Source organism: Nipponia nippon, unplaced genomic scaffold, assembly GCF_047370975.1.
Source record: "Nipponia nippon isolate SJK-2023a ecotype South Korea unplaced genomic scaffold, ASM4737097v1 scaffold_9, whole genome shotgun sequence".
NCBI lineage: Eukaryota > Metazoa > Chordata > Aves > Pelecaniformes > Threskiornithidae > Nipponia > Nipponia nippon.
Window position 1 is genome coordinate 46,554,965 of NW_028262413.1, and position 16,159 is coordinate 46,571,123.

At 42.4% G+C, this 16,159-nt stretch overlaps 1 protein-coding gene across 8 annotated transcripts in view; it reads right to left on the reverse strand.

The window, feature by feature from the left end:
• Window positions 1–13,604, reverse strand: part of DENND4A (DENN domain containing 4A) — a 57,987-nt gene extending 44,383 nt beyond the window's left edge. Inside the window, exons 1-2 of one of the 8 annotated variants that reach the window (XM_087743229.1) lie at window positions 13,220–13,599; window positions 4,982–5,067 (exon numbers count right to left, since the gene is read on the reverse strand). The gene's annotated coding sequence lies outside the window, so the exon portion shown is untranslated. Of the gene's footprint in view, window positions 1–4,981; window positions 5,068–12,668; window positions 12,689–13,219 lie in introns of those variants that run through there. The other 7 variants (XM_087743227.1, XM_087743223.1, XM_087743226.1 and 4 more) reach the window with 7 other exon arrangements.
• Between the last annotated feature and the right edge of the window lie 2,555 nt (window positions 13,605–16,159).

A 16,159-nucleotide genomic window follows, 5' to 3' on the forward strand; every position in this document is an offset into this window, starting at 1 on the left:
CACGGAGCAGTGAGAAATGGGCTAAAAATGTTTATCTAAGTCACCCACATGTGCTGGAACCTCACTAAAGTAGCTTCAGGAAGTTTACTGTTACCAAGTTCCAGACTTTTTAAACCAGACAAGCTATTTAAGACTCCTTTTTGTTGAATGAATTTTGTTTGGGTGTAAAATTTTATTGTAAGAGAAAGTGTTACAACACAGGAGTTTCAAGAGCTTGCTAACATTCAGAAACTCAACAAACAGAATTCAAAACAGTTTGAATGGTTGGTGCAAGACTTCAGTTTTCATGCCACTTTTATTCTGGTTGCTTTATCTCCCTTTATTTTTTGCTCTAGGTAGCAAGTATTAAGCCTTATCAAACTTCGTACCATTGGGATTCTTGGATTTTACCAATAAATCTTTCTTAAAACAAGCAAAATAAATTTGGACATCTCTCACAGGTAATTGGGGAAATTATGTCCTAAGTTGATACTGTGCATTTACTCAAATTGTTCCAAACTGACCTCAGATTTCCAGCACCAGTCCCTGCTCAAGAAGGAAAAATGTCAGCCCGTGCCTGATCACCACGACCAACCTCAGCTACCAGTGCAAGAAAGCTAATTCCGTCTTCCTGCTCTTACTTTGTAGGTTGGTTGTATTTTGCTGGAGTAACTGACTTGACTAGCTTCTAAAGTTGCAAGGAAATGAGTAACAGTTTTTATTTTAAGGTTATTTGCATTATTCAAGAAAACACCAAGAAAAACCCCTAAACTATCCAACCTTTCTTTCTGTATGGTTAATAAGCAATATAGGACACTCTAGAACACATGATTACTGGGAAAATCATCAACATATAGCAGTGTAAGAGTTTGTAAATAACTGTTCAGCTTGTTTTCTGAGAGAACAAAGAATGCAGTGACAAAACTAAACTTAATTTAACCTAAATTCAGTCATTTAAAAAGCATCTGGGATACTTTACTCAATTAGCAGGATATGAGAGTAATAACTGCAAACTCGAACTTCTCCTTGAGTGATATAGCCAAAGACACACAAAATCAACCACTGCATATGCTGCCTATTACTTCACTGTACATCTGGCTTCAGCAAGTCCAGAATAGGCTAGCAACAAACGCATGGAGGGAGAAATAAGTTTCATAAAGCGCCTTTAAACTCTAACGTAATACCAACCACGAACATCTTTTAGCCAACACAACTGAAATTTTAAATATTTTGTAACATTAACATTTCTCTGTAAAACTTAACTACGGTATGCTACATTTTAACTGTCATGAAAACTTTCTATCTTTATCAACCAGCACTTTAAACCAATGGATAAGCTGTAACAGTTTTTTTTAAAGCTACAATAAACTTGAAAGCAAATGCTTGCCCAGTGTAAAAAAAATAAAAATCAGAGCATAAGCAGTTGCTTTTAAAAAGTTGTGTTGTTTGAAAATGCATGAAAAATATAGAAAGAAAAAAATGAATACTTCATAACATAGATCGGAAAGAAGCTATGGTCAAAGACTGCTCAGAAGACGGAGGGGAATGTATACAAAACCCAAACTATTCCTCAAGAACTGCTGAGGAAGAAAGGGCTGGCTAAGTAAAAGCTACCAACCAAGCAATTTAAACTCAGCGCTAGCCCCATCATCAGCTCTGGCGCAAAAGAAGTTTTCCATTAAAAGACTTGAGAAGACAGAAGGTGGACTGAAAGCTGGCCAAGTCTTGCACTGGTGCGTGTGAAAAACGCTCCGTAACCGCAGGCTCAGTACACAGCAGCAGTAACGCTACAAAACTGAACTTTGCCTTAAAAATTCTGAGCTAGAAAAACATTAATTTTTATTTTGTTTTGTTCCTTTTCTCATTAGCATTATTTCACAAAACTACACCAATTTCTGGAGTGCTTCACAATGCCTTTTAAGTTGAAAAGAAAACAATATTTTAGTAATCAAAAATTACACAAACTATGACTGTTAAAATTGCAAGTACGCCTTATAAATTCAGTGTATTAGCAGCACACTATTCCAGTTTAATTAGCCAAGACAGCACTACAAACGAACAGAAAGCTATATATACATTATACTGAAGAATCATACCTGTCTCACAATTTAAGCCTCACTATTAATTTTTTCATATTAAGCTTACACCAAAAGTCTGAAATTCAAACATTCATTTATTCCCAAAAGCACTTCCAAGAAAAACTGGGACAAGCTCTCCTCCTTTAGAGACAGTTAAAATTAGAATCCCCTACATACAAACACCTGCTATCACACAAATTTGCTTCCTAAGATTATAGCAAGTAATAAACAAGTCAGCAAGACTTTCATAATTTAATGCAGCTTTTACAGAAGGGAGGAAAAAAAAGGCCTAGCTGATCATGCATCATCTCTTCAGATCTTTGCCTTCTGATACAAAGGCTTGCAGCTAAAAATGGGATAAAATGCAGAAGATATCAAACAATTCAGTGGTATTCTATTCAAGCCAACTCAGACTTTATTAGAGCTACTGTGATACTCACATTTTCAACATCTGTTTATTGTAAGAGCATATTTATCCGAAGTTTATGTTAACAGACCCAGAAAAAAGGTGTATAATGTAAGCTAATTCAGTGACAAATAATGATTCTGTGAAAAGCAATTTCACATCAACTGATGAATCTGAATAATTTCTGTAGAAACTCTTACCATGAAGGTACTCCAAAGCATATTATATACATCACACGGTATCGCAAGTCAGCTTCCAGGAAAAAACCCACAACAGAAAGTCACACTGCACAAGAGTGCTGCTTGAAGCAGCAGGTCCCAGGCCAAATTCAGCAACACTAACAGTGCCACCCTGAGAAGCAGCTACTGTTGCTTCTCTACATTTCAGGCACCTGAGGACAAAAGGCTGCGCTTGGAAGACAACGCCATGGGATCATGAACATAACCTCTTACAAAAGCCCCTGGGAACAAGTGCAATATATGGTCTTTCAGCCATCTCACGACAATCATTTTTAATGGACCACATATAATTAATACCACTATAAATTAAACACCATAAACGTCAGTAAGAAACAAAATATCCTTGTAAATAGCGAACTGACTTGTAAGAACATATTAAAAACACACAGGCTTTGCAGATCATGACTACATAAATGTGGGAGAAAAGAGGGTTTTTTGCCATTTCTAAAGATATGGGAACAGGGGAAACAATCAGATAATCCTGCCACAGACGCACAAACTATTAGATTGATTACTTTGCTGAAAGACAAACTGTAAACTCAGTTGCATTGTTTATTCAATTTAATTTTTCAAAATCATCGTATTTCTTCCTAAACGTTTAGGAAATACTAATTAATAATTTTCGCTCTCTGTCACCGCTGTTGTAATTCATACGTGCTGGCATTTTAGCAACTGTGCAAAAGAGATTAATCTGAAAAATTAGCTTTGCGATCTAACACTATTGCTAGTGTTAAAAGAGAACCAGTCTGCTGCAAAGTGCAAACCAACCTGCTATTACAAGAAAGATGATCAGGAGGTTTACAGGAGTTCCACGTCGCTGACCCTTTTGTGATAAAATACCAGTGGAACTTAGATCTAACCCTGAATTCAGAAAGCAGAGCATATATGCTAACTTATTTTGCTTCCAACAAAGTTTTTTTTCCTATCTGCACCTCCCATATAGAAAGCAAACAAAAACTGAAAGACATGATTTTATACCAGCTCATATGTTTTCAGATAAAACAACTAAATCAGTGTCCAAGCTTTTTGAACAGATCACATTTTTTCATTCAAATACTATAAGAGGGAAATACACGTCAGCTTTTTCCTCACCACATGACCAGAACTAATGCAAATATGCCATATATTCCATCTGTGCAGCCGCAACAGGCGTGATGCTTCACGAAGTACAGAGTTTACTATAGATGCACTACACTATTTCCAAGGAAAAAGATACTGATGTAATTCATACAACCTGCTCCTACCCACAGGCTTTTGTAGAGGTAACTTGTAAGTGGGCTGCAGACCAGAAGAACTGCTCTAGCAGTGCCAGCTTCTTTCCAGGAGCCAGCTTTCCCAGACAGCAGAAAGGGTTTACTTGTGTGCTTCTTGCATGTGAAGAGATACATGACCTGTGAGAGACAGCAGTAAGGACCATCTGACCCCATTAGAACGCTTTTGCCAGTCCACCTCAGGCAGACACAAACACAACTGCCTTGTAATCTTTTAATCTTCCTTGTCTTCATTTCCATTCCTTCCTGCATTTTCCTTTGAGAATATTAAATCCCTTATTAATTTGAGTTCCTTGTTAGGTCCATTAGCTGTCTAAAGCAGGTGACATGTTACTTTGTTAGCCTGACTCCAAAGAGATGTTCCATTTATAAACAAGGAATGAAGTGTAGGTTGGAAAACAGCGCAGGGCTCTGCAACACATCTTTTTTAAAAGAGTTCAAAGAGTTATTAAAAATGGTGATTTTTTTTTTTAAAGCATTCATCACATAATCATATTCCAAGAACTTCCTTCCTTTGAAGGCACATGAAGAGTAAACAAACAGAAAGACAAATCAGTGACCAATTTTTAAATGTTGCCAGTGAAGTTCTAACAGCCCCTAGCATTTCAGTCTCATACGCATACTGCTGCATTATCCTGTTGAAGTATGCTGCCAAAGCACAGAAACGCGGCAGCTAGTCATGCAAGAGCAGAATGAAGTTAACTGGATCAGTCAGTCCTGCTATGGCTACTCAGAACCATTTCTCAGCCATGACACTGCACAAATCACATGAGAGCTCAACAGTCTAGAGACATGTGAACAACTGCAGCTACCCAGGGAAAAACCTTCACCCCATCCTTGTACTTCCAAAGTTGCCTGACAAAAATGACAGACAAGCCTTTTTCCTCAGTATTTTCCTCACAGCAAGCAAACAATCCTGGGAACAAAGCAGAAGCACCTCAAATATCACAGGAATTCTCTCAAGTCAGAACACAAATCTTTTGAAAACTCTTTCAAGGCATTCCCTACCTTCTCATCAGGGCATTGCTTCTACAGTTTGCCTCTCTTGCTGCTAGCCTGGCTTTAACACAGACGTCTTGTTAAAGTTTCATCCCCTATAGAAACAGTAAAAAACAAAAATTAAACAATGTACACATTTGTTGAAACGTACACTTACTGCACACTCCACTGCACCAGTCACATTAAATGAACATTGTGAATTGTTGTAGGACTCGCTTGCTAAGACAAGGTTACATGTCACTTAACTATTACAAAAGTATATGAAACCAGATTTTAAACTTAAGAAACAAAATATCAAGTTTTATGCTGCAGTGACACTTTAAGAATGTAAACAACATTTAATGCTTTAAAAAAAGCAAAACAAATCAAAGAATGGTTGAGCCAGCCACTTCAAATTATTTCAACTCTTCCACTATTTTCTGATGATAAATAACTTCCATGTCTATTCATAGGTGTTTGCCAGCTATGAAAGTGCTCTTTTAGTTCAATGACCTTTCAAAGCCTACTTCAAAACATTGTTCCTCTTTGCAAGATTCTGATATTTAAGCAGATCCTTCTTACTCCACAATCAACAACATATGTGTACTCTTCCATCTAGCCACCTTATTCCAATTCCCCATTCTTGCAGCTAGCGTTATGGTCTTCTTGCCATTTACTGTCACAATTCACTGGTTTTCTTCAGATACGGTAAACACTAGTACGACCCCTTTTAAACATTGGTGTGACCACAGACAGCTTGAGCTTGTGTTTTACTCTGAGGCACACGCAGGCCAGGCAGCCTGTGCTACGTTTAAGAATTTTGAAGCAACAGCTTTCCATCACAGGACTGAGGAGGATACCTCACTAGAGAGGCTCTCAAGACTTCAGCCTCCCAGAACGACTCATTAGCATCGCCAAGGCTGTAGTCAAAAATAAACTTCGTCTAAATGAGGCTCCTATTTGCCAAGACTTGGAGAACACTCTTAGAACATTACTGTGAGAAGACTTCAGAAAACAAAGTGTAACATAAGCAAGGCTGGGAAGAAACACACATAAGGAGGGTTTATGCAAACCATGAAAGACTTGCTTCCGTTCCTGAAGTGGGAAAATTTGGGAAAAAACCTACACTAATTACAGTATATTTTTATAATTATATTTACTATATTATTTAGTATTATAGAACTATGTTTTGGGGAGCACAAAGTTCAAGGTTCTGTTCATAACCCCGGCGTCCCAGACAACTTATTTCAGATCACACAGAAGCCATCAGCGCTGTTAGTTCATTACTCCTACAGCAAGGAGCGGGGGGTCACAGCCTAGAGGGCCCATCCAGCCCCAGGTGCAAGTCTTCCTAGTCCACGCAGCACTATGGACTAGGACCAGTTAAAGTCAGCTACTCTCTGGTAACTGACTTTGAACATTTTCACACAAGACTACGAAGAGAGCGTGCAGCAGTAACACTACATATTTTTGTCCAATGACCTCATCTGTAATATAAAGTTTCCAGGAGTGTCAGAAATTATAGTTTTAGGGATCACCTGCAGACATCAAGCACGGTTGCAAGAAGTCTAAGAAATAAGCAGCATTAACACATGAATAATTTCCCTATGGACACTTCAAAAAACATCTTTCCTAGTCAACTATCTGGAAAGACAATAAGGAGAGTTAAAGGAAAGAAAAATAACAATATACACTTACGTATCACAAGGATCACAGCAAGAACTGCTGCCAGTGTACTTGCAGCATTATGTCATAGTACCTGCAGCTTGTAGAACATATTTACAACTAGTTTGTTGTCCTCCCTCTATCAAGTAAAAGATCTACTTGTTCAAGAAACAAGGTGCAAAGGACCTACGTTATTACCCCAATACAACCAGAACTTCTCACAGCATTATTATTTTTTAGTAGGACATTGCCTATACTTTTTCTTCACATTTCCTACTACTGCAGTTAAACAAAGGACAGCAACAGAGAAAGTTGCTAACAGTTAGGGCTAAAGTGATCAATCGCATTACTTTTTAGACCCTATTGCATACATCTGCACCCCATAACATTAGACAACGGAGTAATTAACAAGAAGCCATTAGCCTCCACTAAGCTCCCTTTGGTGCTGCATCAATAATGGCACTAGTGCTAAGAAACATATTGGCATATATAAAAAAAACCAACAAACAAACAAGAAAAACCCCAACATTGTTCTGCCCCGACATCACTAGACCAGAATCGCTATCAAGTTTTTTTGCAGGCCCATTCACAGTCATCTATACCAACTCATGGTTAACATACTCTCATTCAAACAGCAGAGGAGATAAATCAAAAGAGCTCAGAAAACTTGGCAACAAAGGATCTCTAAGAGGTGCCCGGGAAACAGAAAAGTGCTGGATAAGAGCACAGGGACACAACACAAGACTGAGTTTGGGAGGAGAAAATAGGAATGCAGGCCAAGAACTGAGGGACAAGCAGATTTGTTCAGCAATGTCTAGGAAGAAAGAAAAATTAGGCTTAAATTCAGAGGCTAATCTAGATTCAGCGGGATCGCTGCAGTCAGTGAGCAAGAACTAGCCATCTAGAGTATCACAGCTTAGAGGAGGACACAGAATCACTGGCAGAGAAGGCAGGAAGGAACAGACTTCACCCTGAGGGAGAGAGCAGGCAGTTTCTACATCTTCTGCACTTTCCACCATCGCTCACCGAGTCTTCTATTTGTTTGTTCTTCATTGCTGTTTTCAGTCTCAATAAAATAAAACCATTTACTAAGAGGGTCTAACAAGGCACAGGCTGCTTAGGTGCTCATTACAGTTGTGCCACAGTAAAATCCCATGATATTCGACCCTGACTACAAAAATTCAAGGAAAGTGATGTACAAGTACCCCACAAGATTCATGACAGAGACAAATCTTAACAAGGCCAGTTTTAAAACAACTTCCACTTTTCTCTCTAGATTACAGTATTTATGGCCAAAAAGCACAACCAAAGAATGGAAACAATTTCTGAAGTACAACTGCGTTTGTAAGGAAGGATGCAGAAAACAATTTATAGCACATGAGGGGGAGGGAAGCCAAGATAAGCACTATAAAATGTCAATATTACTTCACCCAAAACACAGTTCAGGAGGGCAGCTAGTCCATGTTTTTTGTACACCTACTTATTATACACCAACTTTTTAAAAGGAGAAGTCCCCCAAACAGAACGTTCTGTTTTCTTTGGCACAGTCGATAAAGGCAAATGAAAGCAGCAAATCTTCCAATATTGAGCTTCAAACCCAAAATCTCTCACTGCAAATGTCAAAGTGCATCAGCCAAGACTGACAGAAGCATCCTGCTTTCACCCAGCCATGTTCGGACACACATGCCAACCTCAGTCTAGTTTGAAGCCATTCTCTCCCCAAACTAAAATTTTGAATTCATGGGGTGCTGGAGGGAAAGACAGGTGGGAATTGTCGCTAACATTTTTTTTTTTTTTGCTACATTTAAAAATAACTTTAATTGTGACTTAGAATATTTGACATTCTTTTTTTTTCTGGCCAGCAAAAAATGTCATGTAAGGTAAGAAAACTGAACCCAGCCACACTGCAAATTATAGACACTGAGTGGATGACATGCATAGACTGCTATTTGCGGATGATCTACACCACACTGGCAAGGTTTAATGGAGAGAGAACACTGACTAATACCTCCCTCATCTAGTAAATCTCTACATCCAGTTAGCAAAATGTTCATCATCTACCTCACAGAAAAATGTGTGAACGTAACGTTACCAGTTCAGCTACAAATAACTCTATTAACTAACACATATTGCTGTGACAGTTTCCTTGCTAGGTTAGCTAGCAAAGCAATATAAAGCAACATTAGGGTATCCCCCTGACAATCACAGTAAATTAGCTGAAGTGCATGATATGCTAAGGTAACTACTGCTTCAGGATTCCAAAGCCAGCTCAAAATACCTCTTTGTAACATAGAACAGATGTATCGTAAAACCCCTTCCCCATCTTTGGGACCAAAATTATTGAATTACCACACCCTTAAAAGAAAGGCTGGAGCGTACTGAGTCAGGGAGAGTCACCTTACGTGCTAAGTATTACAAGAAAATTACTCACAGGAGGGTTTGCCCCTGGTGCTCTCCATAATGAAGTCTTACTGGCCCGAACAGGAGTTCAGCATACAAGGTAACTACAAAGCTGTACAATTTGTTAGAACAGTGCTCCTGTACCAGGATTTAACTGACAGCACTGTGCTGAGCCCAATTACTTTTGCACTTGCAGGATCTGGACAGCATTGCCTCTTTCATTGTAATTTTATAGTCAAAGTATCATGCAGACAAACTTGCTGACATACGGAAGTTATTGAAGCTGATCCTGATCTCGGCTGTAAAACTGAGAATAATTCCTTAAGCCCGCACATTTCTCCTGAAGCTCAAGACAAAACCAAAACTCAAGAGTCCAGCCCGCAACCCCCTTCTCTCTATTTGCATAATGCTTGCACACAAAAAGAGTGGGGGACTCCTCTTGGGACTTCTTCATTTGCATACACGTACATACAACTTATACAACATGCTTACTGCTTGTCCGCTTTTATTTCAGATGGCTAAATTGAAATAATTTGATTAACCAGTATTAATGATTTTTTCTGACCCAAATTAAAAAAAGTCAAATTTTAAAGTAAAAATTAAATAGTGAGGATATAATTGGCTAACTTACTTCTAACACTCCTCCTTACTCTTCGCATCCTATTTTTATACCATAGTTCCTTCTTCTTCTTTCACTCCCCGCCCGCTGTTATGGCTTACTTCAATTTCACCCTATTTCAGCCTCTACAGCAACCCTGTATCTAATACATGAAAGTATACTTTGAAAAGTTAAAAATACGCCATTTAAAAGAGTAGGGCTGACGCTTTCTTAAGTCCTTCGTTTCCACTTCTCCTCCACAATTTCCTCCTGGTACTGTTTCTGAGCTCTTTAGGGAACTACCAATGACTATTTCTGCCTCATAGACTGCTACTAAAATGACTGCTATAGATCAAACCTCTCAGCATCACTGCCTCACGTTGCCTTCACTGTATGTTTCAATTTTGACTCTGTAGACTGTGGGGGCAAAGGTGCTAAATTTTACAGGGTTTGGTTTGGGGGAAGATTGTGAAGGGGGATGGAGAGGCGGCAGGCTGAGGTTTTTTGGGGGTTTTGGGGTGGTTTTTTTGAGAGTCAGCATAAAAAAATATTGAAATTTCAATACATCACAGAGAAGCCTGATTTAAATACTTTCACAAACAAGAGAATTATACTGGAAATACACCAATCCACATAAATTGCATCGTGATTTGTTAAGGCACTTAAATAGAAATGATTTTGCGGTCTTTTTTTGGTCCTTTCCCCCTCCTTTTAAGAAGTATCGCAGTTCTTTCCAGGAAACTTCAGAACAATACCTTAAATCCACAGCTACAGACATATCAAAACCTCAGCTACTGGAACCCTCGGTCAGACAGCAACATACTTGGAAATCACCAATGCCTCAAACATTATGTTTGAACAAGGCTACAAGGTTACATTGAATTTTTTTTAAAAATCCAATATAAATTGTGCAACATTTTAGCCTCCAACTTTTTGGTCGTGCCAACACCATATTTAAAAACTAAGGTCAGAGTTGAGCAAAGGACAACGAATGGAAAGGAGACTTCCTACAAGTCTTCATTTTGGGAAACGTTTAAGATCGCAAAAGGTCTTGACTAAGTAGCTATTGTACTATTTCCTTTCCACAACCTGCTGGTGTTTGACCATGAGTGCAACTGTTTTTACAGCCACTGTTATAAAAAGCATTTCAACCTACTATGACTTGCAAAACTAACTCCAATTCAGTTGCTAGGAAGTATGATGGAAAGCAAAAAGCAATGTTGAATATTTAAGTGACACTGCAAATTTCTTTTTCTAGCTTTAAAACCTCAAGATTAACAAATCCCATTATCCTTATTCAGCTTGGTCCAGATATCATCTTCCTCTATCAAAGAGTCACAAGAGAGTTTTCTCTAGCTATCACACGCTACAGCAGGAATTTACCTAGAAATTAGTAAACCCTTCAATGCAAAATCCGGTAGATTAAAAATTGCAGGCTGGCTTCTGAACAGCGGTGCCCACAATTCCTTTGTAAGAGCGACATAAAACAGCAGTATTAGTTAGACACCTTCCTGAGACAACCTCATTCTCTTCAGAGCACCAGCTGGGCTCTGCTCTCTACCTTTTGCTGCTTTCCCTTTCAAGCACGTACCTTAAATAGGACCAGGTTATTTGCATTGCTCCTAATGCTTGACCTGAATCAGCTATGCTCACCTGAGCCCTATAGTATGTGCCAGGCTATGTCAATATTTATGCTTTTACTTACTAATCGTTAACTCTGGCTACCTAACTACGAAATTGCTAATATTGCCATTAACACGTATAGAAATTCCATTAAGCACCATACCAGTGTTATATCCAAGTAAAGCATATAGAACAAGCCATTCACCAGACATGCGGACCTGCAACCACACTGCTGCAAAAAGCATGAAAACTCACATGTATGAACATCCTTAAAACTGGAAAAAAAAAAACATTTCTAAGTAAGGCTGTATTTTAAAAAACGGTCCCAGTGCCTTTTGGCTTACTGCTTACAGAAACAGCTCTTTTGTGCTATTTTCTAGCAAATTCACTGTTTAGAAGAGGCCATTGGGTAAAGCCTGTTCCAAAGGAGCAGAAGCTGCTCATACACTTGAGGAAAGTACCTCAATCCAGCTGGACCCTAATGTTTCTAGAATAAGTAAAATGTGTACATCACAGAAGCTCTTCAGGCTGTAGAGAAGCTTAATCATTTTGTTCTGTCTTTAAGGCTCCATGCAGTTTTCCCCTTCCCCAAAAGCTAACCACAGAAACTCTAATGCTCTACTTTTGATAATTAAACAATTTCAACGCCAAGTCACCATTACCCCTAGAAAACTTAGCTTCATTTACCAGAGACGCAGTTCCACTTTAATGTTCACTTTAAATGAGCTTACAGACTCAATACTCTAAAAGCAAGACAAAGTTTCACCAATACTCTAAACATATTAGTTTTTTTTTAAAAAAGAAGAGAGAAACGGGAGACTCTTACAAAGTGAGACTTGTATGCTAAACACACAAACCAGAAATAATTCATTTACTCCCCCTCGACCTTCCTTGGCTAGACTAACTCAATTAGTTTTCCTAAACCACCGCAGATACTTGCCAAGATTAAATATTTGTGTTTAATCATTCAGAAAGTGAAAGATTATGCACTGTAATGTAACACTCTTTACGGAAACCTCTAGTTGAGCAACAGTTCCAGAAAAAATTGTGAAATGAAGTAAAAAGCTGTCCAGAACACCACACTTCTACTCAGTTAATTCAAAAAAAATCAAACTTCAGAACTAAGCGCCAAGTCAAGTCCTCATTTTCAGCAAATCAACATTCTCAGAGGCAGCACATTTTTAAATGCAGCCCGTTTGAAATTACTCCAGAATAACAACCATGGCTAGGAAGTTATTAAATATTATCATCCCCTGGCCAGCAACTCATGCCACATGCAGACATCGCGATGGAACAAAGATAAAAACGCCAGGGCGAATTTTCACCAGCGTGTCCAGCGTGTCGCATTAATCCAGGTAGACAGTAACCCAGGGTGCGGGAGCCAAAGGGAAAGTCGCAATAAAAACACGCACGCACAAGGCTGAACGCTACCTGTGCGATCCCCGCTGACGCAGCGCACGCTGCATGGAAAAATGGCACGTTTATTTGGGGAAGACAGGCGCACCCCGGCCGGTTTCTCCCCGAGCGGCTCTCCCAGCCCGCCCGCCCTTTGTAACATGGCAGGTCAGCAGGGAGGCTCAGCCCCGGCAGCCCTCCGCCCTGAGGAGCGCCTGCCTGCGCGGCCCCGCAAACCGGGCCGGGGGTGCGCTCCTCTCCTCCGGCCCGGCCACCGCCGCGGCGGGGGGCCGGCGGGAAGCCTCGGGCCGGCGGGGGAAAGGAGAAAGTTTTCCCCTCCGCCTCCCACCGCGGCCCAGCGGAAAGTTACCGCCGCCCCCGCGCTCCCCTCAGCCCCGCGCCCGGCCTCCCGCCGGGCCCCCGCGCCCCGGCCCGCTACTGACAGCCCGGGGAGCCGGACGCCCCCTTCCCCGCCGGCCCAGACTCGCGATAGCGCCCGCCCCGCGATATCTCCTCGTTGACCCCCCCCCCCCCGCCCCACCGCGGTGACAGCCCCGCGCGCTGCCTCGCCGCCCCGCAGCCCTCACCTCAGGCGGGGGCCGCGCTCCCCGGGGCAGGGGGGAACGGCCGGCGGCGCCTCCTGCGGAGCGGGAGGGCGAAGGGGGGCAGGGGAGGGGGAAGCGCGCTCGGTCCCCGCGCCCTTATCTCATCCTAGCGGAGCCCGACTCGCCTCCGCCGCCTCCCCGCCGTGTGGGCGTCTCAGGCGGGATCCCCCCTCCCCTGCGCACCGCCTCCTGCCGCCGCCATCTTGGCTGTCACGGGGGGTGGGTGCCGACTCGTGACGGCGGGGAAGGCGCGGGAGGGCGGCCGCCGGGCCCCGCTGCTCCGCAGCGGGAGGCGCCTCTGCCCCGCCGCGCCTGAGGCGGGCCCGCCGCCGCCGCCCTGCCTAACGGCCCTCGGCGGCCGCCCCGGCGCCCAGCTCGCCTCCGAGGGCTCCCTCTGCCAGGGCGGGCCCGTCGGCGAGGGGGCCTCGGTCCAGCGGCCCCCGCCTCCCCCCCTCAGGGAGCGGCGCTGAACCGTGAGGGGGGCAGCGGGACGCCCTCAGCGAAACCCCCTCAGCACAGCCTCAGATAGGACTGCCCCCCCTCACTCCACCCCACAGCGTTTCCCGCCCACCGGCGGCACCTTTAATTTAAACAGAAATTAGTCTCCGGCCCAAATACCCCAGTCTTCCCCTCACCTGCGGCGCCCTTCGCCAGGACCCGGAGGAGGTGCCGGCTGTCTGGAAAACAAGGGAAGAGAAAACGGGGGGGGGGGGGGGGGGGGGGATTTTCTGCAGGCTTGATGTAACCCGCACCAGGTTGTTGCATCAAAGACTAGAAAAGAACCCGAGACAAAAATAATCTTTTAAGAGCGTGTGGCTAAGATTAGTGCAGCATGTCAAGATGTTGCTGAGCACAACAAAACGAGTCCTCCTGCTTGTACCGACACACAGAAATACTACTTTTCTGGCACCTTGGGTACCGCAGCCCTGCCGTTCAAAATTTTATACCCATGTGCTATTTTTGAAGTGATGTTTAGGGATAGGCTGCAACCATACAATTTTGGCTTTGAATTCAAGCTTCCCTCAGCTCTGGACGTTTGGCTCCAGGGTTTAGATGTGGCTCGTTATAAAGACAGAAAATTCATATGAAGTTCTGAATTTGGACTGTAAATGCTTACCTATGTTCAGACCTACTGTATTGGCTTACCTCATCGCTCTGAAAAATCTGACCAAGTAGGAGAATATAAAAGCAAAAAGTACAAAATAAGACCTTTTTTCCCCCACATGCTTTCGTTAATACGACTGTTTATAGCAGAAATGCTGTAGCAAACAGAGCGGCTGACACAAGCCAGTCTCTACCCAGGCAGAAGCACCCATGTGCAAGCCTGCACATGCAGACACAGCTTTGCGCTGCCAGGTTTGATATTTGTGAGCTGAGTCTGTCTCTTCTTTTTTTTCCCAACAGCCAGCACACTGACTAAGGAATGTGTCAAACCCCTGTCCCAGGCAGGGACTACAAGAACAACATTGCCCGTTCCTTGTATTTCTACATAAAATGCGTTTCTGGCCACACCCATGAAGACGTGTTCTCTCTCAGCAATACACAGTGGAGTAAGTGAGGGATCAAGAACCCAGAACCTCAGTATTTTTTCCAGCAAGCTGGTCTGCGTTCTGTAGTGAGCCCTTAAATTATGTAGTGTGCTGGTAGAAATTTTTCTAAATCCTTTGACAGTTTCTGGTATATCTTAATCCTGGAAATGTTTCTCAAATAAATAGCAATAACGAAGTCCATCTTCTGGCTTGTGTTAGTAATTTTGATGTTCAAACTATTCTGTGCTCTCTGCCCTTGCTCATTTTTCATGTAGGCGTAATTTTTAGGCTTTGGCGTTAACATCCAAGATTAATGGGTCTGTTCCTACTTCTGAGAGTATTGTTTCAGCTGCCTGTATACTGAGGCAAAATCACTGCATTGATGTATGAATAGTTCACCTCTCAGAGTTTAGGTTCATAACCATTAAAATATTCTTGACTATTTCTAACGGGAACTTAAAATTTACAGAAACCTAATTCTTAAACATCCTGTGGCAGTTTTCACACTTTTCAGCTCATGTCATAGGTAAAACTTTGTGCAGATATCTTTGATTTGCTGTTCATTTATAGCCCGACCTGTTTATTTCCCTCCACCATTTCTGTCCTTCTAGGACTTATCTGCATTTAATTACATATTGCGTCAACGTCAACAAATCGCAGTCAGGGACGCGGATCTCACCGTGCAAGGACTGACACAAACACCAAACAAAATAGTTTCTGCCCAATCCTACCATCTCAGCTGACGCCGTGCTTATCTCCATCCTGTCCTTCTTGTTCTTGCATCTCCCCCTCCTTCCCGCCCTGCTCCATCCAGCCTCCTCTGCTTTCTCTCCATGACCTACCTGCTGCTCGCTCGCTCTCTTGGCTGTGGCACACTTTCTTCCCCACCAGCACATTTAATTGCAATGTTCCATTTCATTATTAGCTTGTCACCACCTCTATCAAGTCACCTTTCCTAACATAGCTAGCCGCAGAGCTTTCCTGCATAGCTTGTCATCAATTTTCCACATTAAGGCTTGTCTAAGGCCACGTGCGAAAGGGTCTACGAAAAATAATGACTATAGTGCTGTATTTATTTCTGAATAAAGAGCAGCATCAGTGAATAGTGTTACTGTACAGGCAGAGACAGATTTACTGTGTGCCCAGCTCCTGCAGGCTCCTTGCACAGAAACGTATCTGTGTCCCCGTCAAACGAAGCCTTTCCCGGCCGGGGGACGTTGGGGATCTCTAGGCAGTGGTCTCTGCACCCCTGCGGAGACCAACCCCAAGATCACGAAGGCAACAGAAGTCTTCCTCTTAATTCCAGTTAGTGTCGGATCAGGTTCTTGTTGTGCATAGTAAGTTAATTAAACAAGTTAACAGCTGCAGGTGGGCAGGCATCATGCATGCTTAG